This window comes from Etheostoma spectabile, chromosome 9, assembly GCF_008692095.1.
Source record: "Etheostoma spectabile isolate EspeVRDwgs_2016 chromosome 9, UIUC_Espe_1.0, whole genome shotgun sequence".
NCBI classification, from domain to species: domain Eukaryota; kingdom Metazoa; phylum Chordata; class Actinopteri; order Perciformes; family Percidae; genus Etheostoma; species Etheostoma spectabile.
The window spans coordinates 11,974,668-11,989,180 of record NC_045741.1 but is presented as its reverse complement, the minus strand read 5'-3'; the positions used below and the strand labels follow the sequence as shown (position 1 = coordinate 11,989,180).

The following is a 14,513-nucleotide window of genomic DNA, read 5'->3' as shown; positions in this document are numbered from 1 at the left end:
GCCCAAGGACACTTTGACGTGGGACTGCAGGGCCAGGGATTGAACCACCAACCTTCCGCTCTACCACTGAGCCACAGCCGCCCCCGTTGTGGAGTTTATAGTTTTTTTCCAATTGCTAAAACACAATTTTGCAAATTAGGCTGGTTTTATCAAAATACTTCACACAATTACCAAAACCACACACCCAAATTAACTCATGTGTCCTGCAAAATGAAGCACTGCAACCAAAACCACATATTTTATTATCAAAATCAAACTTTTGCACCAAATGGCACACACTTCCTTCATATTACTAGATTTTTGTCTAACCAACTACACACTGTTGGGCATGATGAGAAACACTCTACTCTTTGGTATGCTTTGACATAATACTAAAATGGTTCAACTCAGATTGTTCACATGCACAGAAATATTTTCAGATATACACATATGCTGTTGTAACATTTACCTTTGGTATTTTTGACTAAACAAGTCAGTGCAACATATGTACAGCAGATATATTCACATAAGACTGAAAAAAACCATGCTAAAAAATAGTAAACTGAAAAGAAAATTCTTGAAAGAATGTGCAGAAAAAATACATAGAACACAAAGAGGCAAGAAAAATAATTAGGGAGCATCTTGCCACACAGCTGGGTTTTCCATTGTTGTATGTTGTGCACAGAGCTGTGTTCAATGCATTTAAAAAGTGCCATTTTGATTGAAAAATGTGTGTAAAGCAGAAAATATGTGTTTAGACTTTTGAAGACTCAAAGTGGTGAAGAGGTTTTGCTCTCTGTGCGTCAGTTTAAATAATTGTGCTATGTATGTCATTTTAGTGTGTTAGCATTGGAAAAACTGTAATAGATATATGGTTTATAGGTCAATTAAAGTTTTTTAAGAGTGAAGTCAATAAATAAAGCAATAAAAGGCTGTCAAGAATAAAATATTACATCTACACATTCCATTTGCATCATTTACAAACAGGAATTGCAGGTAAAGAAGTAGTGTGTGTGTGTGTGTGTGTGTGTGTGTGTGTGTGTGTGTGTGTGTGTGTGTGTGTGCAATTACAAAGTGTCTGCAGGTGTGTCCGTGTGAATCTGGGCACCTGTGCGTTAACGTGTATGAAATTAAGAGTTATTGAAGTGACAGTATTTATTTGTGTGTGCATCACTAACCGCTTCCAAATATTAGCGCCAATGTCCTAGGTCATCTCCCCATTTCTCCTCTCCTCTTCCATCTTATCACCTAAACAAAGTTAAGATAAACAAAATTACCATCCCTCGCAGGACATTCCTTCAACTGTCTTAAAGTTCAAGATTACCATCCGATACGTGACTACTTTTTGGAATGAGAATACATTTTTTTCCTTGTATTTCAGGAAGAAAATGGATGTTTTTTTACCACAGTGTCGCCGCTATTGACAGATTGCAGCACATCTGTTCAGGAGAAAACTCCCCTCTTTTCTTAGGTGGAGCAAGAGGCATAATAAACACAGATGGAGTTTTTCTGCCACAGGGAGCACCTGGAGAGAAACACGGTGGCTCTGAAGAGGAACATGATGAAAAACAAGTTGAGTCTCACAGAATGCCAACCTCTTGTCACTGTGAAGGTGGCAGTGAAAAGCTTTTCTTAATATACATATAAATAGGTTATCAAAAAAACAAACATTTCTTGCCCCGTTTAAAAAAAAATTCTAATATTAGATGTTTCATGGCTGTACATGGTCTCTACGTCTTTTTTAAAAGATTTTTTTTTATTTTTTTCGCCATTTCTGCTTTACATGATAGTGAGAGAAAAGGACAGAAGAGGCAGGGGAGCGAGAGGAGAAGACATGCAGTAAAGGGCCCTGTGCCGAACTAAAACGCAGGCTTCTGCAGCAGGGTTCCGCCTCAATGGTACGCATCCTACCCAGTGAGCTACCAGCGCACCCCACCAGTCTCTAAGAGGGGAGATTATTATCAAGGTTCTACTCGAAAAATGCTGACAACATTTGAATAAAGGTCTTTGAGGGTCAAGGCAGGTTTTCTGCAACTAAATCAACAGGGACACACAAACTGGCTTCATACTGAAGCAAATCAAAGCTTGGTAAGTCACCAAAAGGCTAGTCTTGCATTGCCAGACCTATCTCCTAGTCCACACAACATCCCTGGATAGGAGAAAAACACGCGCTATGCACTGGACGCAGGTACGGTGCCTCTGTAAAATTGCCTTGGGAAAGACCTTGTTTTGGAAGAACATGTTCGCGTATAGGGAGGCAAGCTCTGGAATAAAATGGCTGCCAAGTGTGTCATAAGAATTTTACTTTAAAATATTAGTTGATTGTCGGTTCTAGCATGGAGGATGTTTCCTGAATTGACCAGAGTCTGGAATGCCGACACAAAGAAAGCAGAGGGTGAGCGACATCCGGTGGAACCTCCGGCGGCACCGGAGCAATCCCGTAGATGAAACGTCGGTGATACAGACTACCAAAAGGCAAACAGCTTTGCAACATTGGAATGAACATGCAGTCATCAATATAATGTGAAAAACTTATGATGAATGTGTGTCTCATCTAACCAGTGATACGTTGCATTGTGAGAACCATTTTTTGAGAAATGGTGACCTTTTCAAAAATTAATTTCACTTTGTATGAAATATAATGCTGTGAGAATACATCAGTAACATTTTGCTTCCCCCTGACGTTTCAGCTTCTCTCTTTGGGGCCGTTTAATAGCAGACACTTCCACTACTTTACTTATTTCTGTAGGGGAGGGGGCACATAGTTTAACTAGGAAGAAAATGTAATTCTCTTAAAAATCACTCAAATAAACAAATAGGTCAGCTGCTAATGTAACCAATGTGTCACTGGTTAGACGAGACACACATTCATCATAAGTTTTTCACACTATATTGATTACTGCATGTTCCTTCCAATGTTGCAAAGCTGTTTGCCTTGATAGGCCATTTTTGTTATCGTCAGAAAAAATACCGTGGTTACCTTGTTTCAAGCCATTCTAGTGTGGTATAGAAAGCCTGCAGGAAGACATGGCTTAATTTGTGCCAGTTCTCTTTAATATTCAACAAGCTAAGCTGCTTGACTCTGATTGGCTTACAGCTAACCAATGAGAGCCTGGCTATCAGTATCCTTTACCCAGCACAACTGGGCGAGCTTGTGAATAGTAATGAGCTCAGGTGACATGACATCAGACCAACCAGTTTTTTTAATTGGTCTGATTTCTCCTCTTATTTCTTTTCAGTGGCTAGAGCTGACAGAGGAGGTAGCAGTTCATTTTCACATTCACAACATAACACAAACACGTATGGACCTCACACATTTAAAAAAATGTGAGTAAAAACGATTTTGAGTGGCAGGGCACCTTTAAAAAAATACTTAAGGTTTACCTTAGCTTGCCTGACACTTCACATGTTAACACTAACTCATGATGTGCTGCTACATCAGAGCAGGGAGCTGCTCTTCAGAGCTTCCTCAAAATCAGACATTCAGTCAGCACATGCAGTACCAGGGGACAGCGAACTGTCATCTGAGACAGACTGAGAGACCCGAGGCCACAATATACTGAGAAGTATTTGGTACAACTACATCAGCAGGCATCAGAAGTGTGCATTGCTGTTCTTTACGGCCACACTGGAAGGCAAAAGTTCAAACCCTACTTACTTTCTCACCTCCACACACACTCGGCCAATTACCACTTGCAGTAGGAGGGAATGTTGGGATGTTAGTTAGCAGCTCCCCCAATTCCAATTTGCCTAGGGGTTTAAAATGTTATTCTACCATTAAACAAGCAGTTATGTTGGAGTATAGAGCACCAGATGGAGCTGTTTGTTATCACAAATGAATTACATCATTTGACACACTGTGTAGGATGAGCTTTTTTTTTTTTTACAAATCACAATCCAGCCCACGCCTAAATGGCTGTTCTTCCGAATGCTACAGTGTATCAAAGACAGAAAACGTATAAATAAAAGTAGAGGGGACAAGTTGAGGACGGTAGGAAGCTAAACTAAAATATTGTATTCACATGAGCATGATGATTACTTCATCCTACTGGCAATGTTAGAGCTTTGTTCCTTCTTTTCATTTTTGGAATAAAACATATTTGAAATTACTCTACAGTTTAAAACACTAGAGGCATACAATCTAATTTTTGACATTAGCCCAGTTATAGTGTGTCTCTAAACTACAGAGGAGGTAAAAAGATGTGAGGTACTCTTGGAACAGCCAAACAGCCATGATGATGATGATGATGATCGATGTGTTACTCCACAGGGAGGCTATTTATTAGAAGAAACACATAACTGTCAAGGCACTTCTTTTCTGAAAAGTTGAAAATTGTATGTGTCTACTAGACAAATTGGTGTTCATATATCTATAATGTAGAAATAAAATCATATGGAGTTCTTGCATCCTGACGTTCACACTCTCACATAGTCAAAATATTGCATCCATCACAACAAAACTACAATGATCACTTCTTGTGAGCTGTGGTCTATAAATAAGACTTCTATGCCTGCACACACTTTCCTGTGGTAGCACCAAAATGTGAAAGTGACTAACTGTGAATGAAGCACTTGATCTAATTTTGGATCGTGGCCCATGGTGAGGATGAAAATATCGCACAAATCGAAAGAAGTGGTGGAGGAGGAAACCTGCTAAAAGGAGGACAATTCTGAATATGATCCAGATTCTTAAGAATCAACTGATGAAGAGACACATGGCAACACTATATCTATCCATGTCTGTAGAGCCAAAAGGATGGGTTCAACCAAAAATCAGGATCAATGAAGAAATCATCAGAAACTACTGACAGTTACTACTATTACGATACAATTTCCTCATTCCAGCTTCTCAGTTGTAAAGATTTGCTTCCTTTCTTTGTCTCATATGATCGTGAACAATATGCGTTTTGGAACGGGAAAGTTGGTCAGACAATCCTTTTTTTTTATTGCATCACTTAGGGCTTAAGGAAATAGTGATTTGTTTGCTTGCAATGCAGTGAATCCGCATCTTTCTGCATTTTGATTTAAACAGAGGTTCATGGGGAAGTTAGCCCGTATACTTTGGTCACTGCTCTATGCAGTGTCAACGGTACACATGAAAATGGTGGCTGCCCTGAACATCCTGCTATGTTGATTGTGTTGGTTCCTGCGAGGGGACATTTTTTTTACACTGTTGTTACAGCTAGCCTGTGTGTACACATGCCATTGACCTATAGAAAAATGGAGAGGGGGCTGCCTTGTACTGCACTGGACAGTAGTTGGAGTTCAGTGCCTTGCTCAAGGGCGCATTGGCAGTGTCCAGGAGGTGAACTGGCACCTCTCCAGTTACCAGTCCACACTTCTTACTTGGTCCATTTTGACCTACTAAAGGTACACCTTGAGGTCCAACAATTATCCCTAGGGGGCACATAAGTGGAGAGCACATTGGGAGACAGAGATGGATTCCTGCTGTACCCCTATGTCTGAGAGTGTATGGGGACTGCCAAGTCCCCACGGACTGAACTACTCATTGATGAGCTTTGCACAGGGACAAATTTCTTTTTTTTTCCTTCTTCGAGACTGGATGCGTTAAACCACTTCTGCTCTATAAAAAAACAACCATAAAGCTCATCGGCTGATCACAACCACAGTGTGGCTTTTATTTAGCCTTTTGGAGCTGTCACACCCCGTGTCATGTGCTGCGGTTCCCCGCGGAGACCCACGGCGGTGCGGAGGTCGACGATCCACCGACGCTCTGTCCCCTCCCATCGGCGTCCCCTGCTGCCGTGCGCGGCCACACCTGCATTAATCGGGGAAAGTCCGTCCGGTGGAGAGGCGGAGAGACCGACAGGGTTCAGAGAAGCGGAGGCAGGAAGCGGAGCACCTTTAGCTCCCATCGCAATACTCTGGACACTTTGATCCGAAAAGGGATAAGGCATGAAGGCGTGCGATGATTGGTGGTACTGAGACTTTGCAACCGTGTAGGACACAGCTGGAAGACTTGGATTAAAAAACGAACTAGACAGGCACGATTCGGACAAAAAGAGACCGAGTGTGAGCAGCTGAGCGCACAGGTAAGACTGGCTTCTGATAAAGGCAGGAACTGCCCCGTTACAACTTTTTCTAATCAAACACCTTTTAGCCTATTGTTGTTGTTCATTTTAAATCTATTATTGTGTAGATGTGATACATTCTCCACGCTTACCTTAGTTCCCAATTTAAACAATATATTTGCCAATCAATAACCTTGTGAGTTCATAGTCTATTAATTACGTTACTGTGACATGACATTTTTAATTTACTGTTGTCAAAACCCTTCCTGTGTTAATTACAGCCCCCGTATAGGATGTGTTTCCATTCCGTTCTTTTATCTTTTGTAATCAAGTTCCAAAGGTTACAACGATCATTTTTTATTAATTTATTAAATGTTTTAATAGGCATATATCTTCTTTGTGTAATTATTTTTATGTTGGATAATTTGTTTTCTTGTGATTTTTTTAAATTTATTTTATTTTATTTTACCTTACTTACCCCATCCCACTTCGTACATATGCAAAGTCATGAAAAGTTTTGACATGAAAATGTCAAACACAAAAGCCATATTGTGTAATAGATTCATTTAATTAATTAATTTTTAAAAGAGTCATGTGGGAAAAACAATCTTGGTTATGTTGAAACCTTTTCCCCAGTAGAAGCAATGTAATGTAGCCTATGTGTGTTCTGGACTTACCCTAATGAATGAATTTGCAAAATAATTGCCATTAAAAATCAAGGAAGTAAAACATGTTGACAATGTATCTCACCTAACCTTTGCACCAGCAGGTTGGCCCACGGTTATCAAGTGCACATGATAGTGCAGTCAATTCATATGGTAACTGTCATAAGGTCAGCTGTGTTGAACTGTGGAAAAATCATAAATCACAGTGAGAGGAAATTTTGTCGATGCTGTATTCGAGTTATTGCCATTGGAACGGGTCAATACTCTGTCCATGCATGACCCCCTGTGCCACTTTGCTCGTATAGATCTGTTGTTACTAATCTAACGACTGAAGATGACTCATGAAATGCCATCTTAAGTAGGTTACATGCTGCCACTCCCTCACTACACCAAATACCCTTTAAAGATCTAAGACTTAAAAACAAGTCAGGCTGAAAACAACATGTGATAGACCTCATTAGGAAACAGCCTGGAGTCAACAGAGAGCGCTGGATGAAAGAACACGAGGATGAAAACAAAGTGAGTTGGCGGATGTGTCTGTCGATGACCAGGCAAAGTGGAGGAGTTATATGAGAGCTCTATAGGTTAGGTGGGTGTGTGTGTGTGTGTGTGTGTGTGTGTGTGTGTGTGTGTGTGTGTGTGTGTGTGTGTTGTGACATGGATGCCAGACAAAGAGTGGAGTAGAGAGTAGGACAGAATCTTAAATATCCCCGAGAGGTGTTTAGTTTCCCGTCAGCAGATACAGAGTCAGGCATGTAGTGTGTTGTCGATAAGAGCTGTACCAACTGTCACCTCTGTCCTGAGCAAATAATATGTATAATATATATATATTATATAATATATATATAATATATATATATATTTAATATATACACTACCGGTCAAAAGTTTGGGTTCACATACAAATTTTTATTCCTCTCCATTATGACAGAAACCAGCTGATCTGAGTGGGGGGCTGATCTTTAATGCAATATCTACATTACCCCTTATCAGCAACCATTCACCAATGTTCCAAAGGCACATTCTGTTTATTATCTGATATCATTTTAAAAAACTAACTAGAAAAACATCGGCGACTCTTTTGCAATTATGTAAGCACATAATGTAATCTGAAACTGCTGCCTGGTTAAAAAACAATGCAACTGATCTCAGTGGTATTCTGTCTACAATGGAGTGCAATGGGAATTTGTGAGTGACCCCAAACCTTTTACCAGTTACTAGTGTGTGTATATATATATATATATATATATATAACAAGCCTCATCAGTCCAACCCATTCAATACAGTGAGAGTTGGTGAAGGATTACATAGACATTTTTTAGTTGAGAAAAGTCATTCTCTCTCAAAGTGCTAATCATATCTTGAAGCTGCTCTATGCAAAATCCTTCTTGACAAGCTTTGTGAGGCTGTCCTGTATGTTAGCATACCAATGCTAACATGCTTTGAAAAAGCAATCCTGATGTTCAGTGGGTAAAGTGTTGACCATGTTCACTATCTTAGTTTAGCTTGTGAGCATGCTAATACTGGCTAATTAGCACTAAAGAAAAAGTACAGATGAGGTTGATGTGAAATTCGTCAGTTTTTCTGGTATTCGTCACCACTATTTCTTAGCCAGGACTAGTTGCTAGGCAACCAGGAAGTTCTAGACCACCGCAAATAGGGAATTGTTCTTACGTCTTGGTCTTTGTACTGATTAAACAAATTAAATTTAAAGTGTTAATTAGTTAGCTTTAGAGGTGCTGATGGGCAGATTTTGTTACCTGGACCGAGTCAAGTTAAGCTAAGATAATCGGCCGCTGGCTTTAGCTTCTAGCATTAGCATACGGACATAAGAGTGGTATCAATCTTTTCATCCAACTCTTGGTGAAAAGGTAAATATGTTTCTTTCCCAAAAGGTCACCAAAAGTATTACAAATCATACTGTGAGTAAAATGAATGTACTTACACAATTTCATGGGAATGCAATTTAGAATTCAGATATATAAAGTAAAACCACAAAAACCTCATGTTTCACCAGAGAAAAAACAGGATCAGTATAGTCAGTAGGTGTCAATCTCTTGGGAACATTAATATCTGTACACAATGTCATATCAATCCATGCGGCTAATGATATCAAACCACCAGTTTCTCAACCTAAATTATAAAGTTGCTGCTGCAGTAAAGAGACGTCATTTCCGGTAATCAACAAATAAGATAGACAGCCAGACATGGAGCCAGCCATCTCATTCATTACAATCATTATCACTAGAGCAGAAATCAAATTAGAATATGCTGAATCTTATCACCTCTGAACCCACAAGAGGATGGGAGGAGGGTTAAAAAAAACTGACTGAAGAGAAAAGACTGAAGGTAGCTTCCTTCCCATTGTCAGTAGGAGTGAAGCAGAAGGGGACCAGCATGTTAATTGGTGATTTGATTAGCGTTTTAATATTGCAGCTGTGCACAACGGACAATCAATAGTCACTCCTCCAATGCAGAGGACGACACAGCTTGGTCATTATGCATGTCATTCAGTTATAATTTCCTTCGACTTCTAAAAAAAAAAAAAAAAAGATTTCTTTGCTCTAGTTAGACTATTTGACAGAAGGAGAAATATTCAACCCATTTAGAGTTGGCCCCAGCTTTTAAGACCTCATTTGACTGATGGTGATGGGGCTGAATGGGGCCCGCAGCCTGTGCTAACCTGAACTAAAGTGGGCTGGGCTACATTTTTGTCAACAGCAGTGTGCACCACCCCTGAGAGGAGGAAGCTCCATTTAAAAAAGGGGAAATGCCATTTGCCATTTGAGATAACAGATTGAAAATGATTTCTTGCACTTTTATTAATCATGTTTTGATTCTCTGGGCATATTGTCAATGCATGTTTGTGTTGGGGGTTAACAATATAGAGTAATGTTATAGGTTGATGAATGGGAGGATTTCTATGGTTGGGAATGATGGTGGGTATTTACTTTACACTATTTTAAGTGGGAATATAATGTCAGGCAGCATTACCTGGAGCCAGAGGGGGCTCTGTGGCAAAGGACGAATCCCCCCGACACTATTTAGCATATCTCTCTGCGACAGCAAAACATCAGAGCAGACAACAGACAGGAGAGAGAGAGAGGTTAAGGCGCTGACACACCAACCCGATTATCGGCTATCAGACAGTCTGATGAGGTCGGTGACTCGAGTCTGTTTGGTGTGTGCCGTCGTCAGAAGGAGGAGCCATCAGCTTTAATTTCCTCCGATATGACACATTGAATTGGAAGGCGGGCAGTCTCAATGACCAATCTGATTGGTGGAGTGCTAACCTGGAAATGACGAGCGGGACAAGGGGGACTCACGCCTCTCAAATCTGACAAAAATCTTTTTAACTGACCTTTGTAGATCGGAAATTAAGACAGATTCAGCAACTGCATGGCCTACTTCTCGCTTAAAATGTTTTCAGAAACACATTTTCATGAACTATTTTTGTAAAATACGAGATTGTATTCCAAACAAGCCGCCATTATGGTCGGTTTTGAAATTCCGGAGAAGCCAGACCCACGTGACACGTTCGTCCGATGCCTTTTCTGCCGACAGTTGGCTGTCAGGTTGGTGTGTCAGAGTCTTTAGCCAGATGAAGGAGCATTGGTGGGGAGGCAGAGGAGGAGAGAGGTAGAACAAAGTAAGAATGGTGTGGAAGGCTAGGAAGATGAGAAAGGATCTGAGAGAAAACAGATGGAAATGAGTGTGTATTTGTGTGTTTGTGTATGGATAAGATGTCAGGAGGGCAGGTTTTGGCTGGTCGTGCCGGTCGGGGTGATGCTGTGCCATGAGATGAAAAATCTCTCTCAGAATGAATGGAATTAAACCATCTGAGAGGAGCCAGAAAGTGAGAGGGAGGATTGAAATGGGAGAGGTCTGTTTAAAGTCTCCAAAAAAATGTCAATGACCGTTAAGATTAAGTCTACAGCAAATTGTGCAGCAAGCAAACTTGCTCACAATGACAATGCAGATGGTGGTATAACGAGTGAGTCATCCTCTGACTTATAAGTCAGTGGATCACCACAGTGATTTTAATACATTCTGAGAGGAACATGACGGTTGTTATCATATTTCTTGGGAGTTGTCTCATATTACATCTTCTGTGGACCATTTATGCACAAAATTGTGCAGCAATCCATCAACAAATATTGTGTTTTTTTTTACTGGATTAGCAAACACTTTGACCTGCAGGTGGTACTAGGTGAAAAGTCAGGAGATCACTAGAGATCACTAGAAAATATCCTCTGGGGTCCATGAATTTCTCTACAAAATGTCAGTTAATCCATTCAAAAGTTGTAGAAGGATTTCAGTCAAGACCAAAGTGGGGGACCAAGCGACCGACCAACCAACCAACCAATATTGCCATTTCTAGTGCCATGCCACTGGTTTTAAGTGTCTCTAATTTTGATTGGGCTTGTAATTCAGACAATGCAATAAAAGACAGAAATCATGCATCGGTTTCCCAAGATGAAGCATCTGACATTTGAACAAAGCAATGCAGTGGCTGTTGGAGGTGTGTAAGCGCTAAATCATTAGCAGAACAAGGGAGGACTAAATACGCCCCGCTAAGCTGATGCAAAAGTTTTTCTTTCTCTCTTTCTGTCTTAGGTTTTCCCTTGCGATCGCTGACGAGAGCAAGGACAGTGACACTGACTCAGCCATTGTCTCCTCGCTGTTTCCGGACTGAGTGAGGCTCCCTGGGTGCCTCTGAAGTCCATTGTGACTGTAGAGAAGAAAGAAAGCTCCAGTGTGTTTGCATAAAGACCAATTCAGCATAATTTCCCTTCGCCAGCAACATTTGCTACCCCAAGAATAGCAGTGTAGTCTCAGCACTATCCCTAGCCCCGAGCCTCCATCCTCAGCCCCCTCTCCTCTAACCCCCTTATCCCTATCCCTATCCCACTCCCCCAGCCCCTTGCCTCTCTCCAGCCTCGGCTTCAGCCTCACCTTTGCCCCATTCGGAGTCCCAGATGACAGCTCAGGAACATCCGTTACCCTCCTACTCCATACAAGCCTTCTTTCCTCTCCCTCCAGCCCCCGTGGCGCTTGGCACCAATGCCCATCACATAGACAGATGGAGCCAACCCTGACCCCTCTCCTCGCCCGTGGGGACGCCAAGAGAATCAACGCCTGACTAGAGGAGAGGGGGTGTGAGTGTGCACTGGGGAGGTGACAGGAAGAAGATAGCAGTGTATTGCTATGTCACCACGGCAATACCTCGCCAAACTCCAGTGGACTCCCTTTCAGCACAACTCTAGGCCCTTGCATAAAAAACTCACACAGCCGGACATTTAGGAGCAGAACCCCCAGAACCCTTTTTCCAACCAAAAATTATGGCTGAGATATTTGTTCCATGTTCTTGTGGAGAAAAGATGCAAACATTGACAACATTCTAAAAATAGCAAACATCATTTAAAAAAAAACAACAGGAAACTACAAGAAGACTGATTTCACAACAATGAAGGAAAGCCTGATCGCCCACTCCTCAGTCTAAAGTGTTGCTCAAGTTTCATTTTGAGCCCCACACTTCCCTTTCTCCTCTGCCCACTGTGATCTAAATGAATTACAGTAAGTAAGTAACACTTTGGCAAAAGTATTGCCATTTTAACTGGCACGTGGCAAGGATTGTTTTTTTACAGTAAGAAGGTTACTATTTACCTTTTGCATCCCACACAGCTTTTCCCTGACAGCATAAAGTAAAGGCATGTGGGTCTCCAGTCAGAGCTTCCTCTGGGTGTACATGTATGCCTTTATCTAAGCTGTAACGTTGTCCATTACACCTCCTCTAACTTTGTGCAAACGCATTTGCAGTTCCATTCTCCTTACTGAAAATCCCAACTAATTCCCTGCAATTTTTATAAGAATCCAGATTTTGGATACTTGACTTTTGCTGGATATTGTTGCAGTCCTCTAACCTACTCTGCTGACCGGCATTCTAATTTGCATATAATGCCAGACTACCAACCCTAAAAGAACCATGCATTAAAAATAAAATGAGACACTAATGGCCAGTGAAATGAAATCAGCGGGCTGACATAACAGAGGGGGGAATTCCGGAGTCCCAAAGCTTCCCAGGTAATTGGAGTGCAGTATAGTGTTTTTTACTCCAAAGCACAGCTCCTCTGTTGACCTTGCAGGCTGAAAATCTAGAGGGGGCAGAAACAGAAAGAGAAAGATGTCCAAGGTTTACGCTTATCGTTGGGATTTTTCACCAGTACTCTCGTTATATTAGCATGACAGAGAATGTTTGAACTGTCAGCGTGTCTTCAGTCTTTTTAGTTTCAACTTGCAGGGCTGAGCGTCCAGGGTACATTTATTGTTCTTGTCAATTAAAAGCAACCAATTTAGGATTTTCTCTTTAGATACAGTATCTGTTTCAAATATATTGTTATAATGATCACTGGTGCAGCTCTCTATAACCTCTGTGAGATACTTCAGACAGTGAAATATGCTAATACAACGGTTGGCTTTTGATGTGTTAGAAGCTGTCATATTGTCCTAATGATTTTGCAGGAGTTTGAATTGTAAATCCAAAACTCCCTTATTCGGTCAAATGAAAGGATATAGTGAATTTTCAATAAAACAGTTTTCCTTCCTATTTATTTTACAGACGGATACAGTAGTATATTGGTGGATTTTATGATTATGCAAAGAGCATTGTGGGAGTTGTGTAAGAATTCACAGCATAGGTGTGAAGAAGCACCATTAGACATAATTTATATGAGGTTTTTGGTGCACAGGTGTAGAGGATTGACAGGTTTAATTCCTGACTATAGGCTTTATAGTGTATGATAACGGTCGTGTAGATTTCTTGTAAAATAGGTCTTATGAAATCTTGCCTGTAATCTGTTTCAGATTGTACAATATCCATTTGAGGTTGTGCTTCGAATGCATAGAGATTTGCAGTGCTACGATGTAAATAGAGAAACACACTTTATATGCGTCATCCACAAGATCTTCATCTTTGTGAACCACAACGTTTTTTTTTTTTTTTTGGGAGGTTTTTGTGAAAGTCATTTCTTTTTTTCCCCTTCTTTTTCATCTATAGATCGTCTCACATCGTTTCACAGTGCAATCTGGGACCACCGTTTTGGATTTCATGAGGTTTCTCTCACGATTGTCAATCCAAAATTGCAGAGTTTAAAGGGGCCTTTAGTGACTTTAATTCCAGATGACAAGAATTCTGTGGTACCTTGAAGAAACTAAGTTGTGTGGAGTTGTGTAAATTGTTTGTTCCTCTGTACCTGTTTTTTTCACTTTACAGGAGGCCAGTGGAGCATAAAGCCGTGAGTCAGGGCTTTTATAAAGATATTTATGAGGCCAATATGACCTGGCTTATATGACTAGAAGTCTAGAGGTCATATAAGTGATAAAACAGGTAAGGCAGAGACTGTCCAGCAGTTCTGTGTGTGTACGTGTCTATGCGGATCCAAGTGTGAGAAGCACAACATGAGTAAGATATACTTGTGTCGTTAAGGGTTCAGTTTCATGTTATGATCTTTGTTGCGTGCCATCGCTTCTCGCTGTACCACCCGGTTGTGTCCCTGCCTCCCTTTAATGTGAGCTTTCTACTGAAACAGAAAAATTATCTTTCATACACTTACTGAATGATGGCAGGTGATATTTTCAAACCTTTAATGAGAGATGGATAGTGCTGGAGCATCACATATATTGTTTTTGTCACCTTAACACCATTGGCGCCTCAACCTCAGACACACAAAAAGCCATACACACACCTCAATTACTGTGCTATTTCTGTGGTGCAACCTGTCAGGGACACTGAGCTCAAACCAGGTGGGATTAATTAGTGACTCAAAACACACACACA

At 40.8% G+C, this 14,513-nt stretch overlaps 1 protein-coding gene and 1 long non-coding RNA gene across 3 annotated transcripts in view; both read left to right on the top strand.

The window, feature by feature from the left end:
* Nucleotides 1–14,513, top strand: part of LOC116695289 (uncharacterized) — a 23,567-nt gene that overhangs the window by 1,448 nt on the left and 7,606 nt on the right. The window contains exon 2 of the long non-coding RNA XR_004333412.1: nucleotides 9,770–9,782. This is a non-coding gene — a long non-coding RNA (uncharacterized LOC116695289). The remainder of the gene's footprint in view (nucleotides 1–9,769; nucleotides 9,783–14,513) is intronic.
* tmem125a (transmembrane protein 125a) overlaps nucleotides 5,760–14,513 on the top strand; it is a 13,355-nt gene continuing 4,601 nt past the window's right edge. Inside the window, exons 1-2 of one of the 2 annotated variants that reach the window (XM_032525419.1) lie at nucleotides 5,760–6,032; nucleotides 11,294–12,253. The gene's annotated coding sequence lies outside the window, so the exon portion shown is untranslated. The remainder of the gene's footprint in view (nucleotides 6,033–11,293; nucleotides 12,254–14,513) is intronic. The other variant, XM_032525420.1, reaches the window with a different exon arrangement.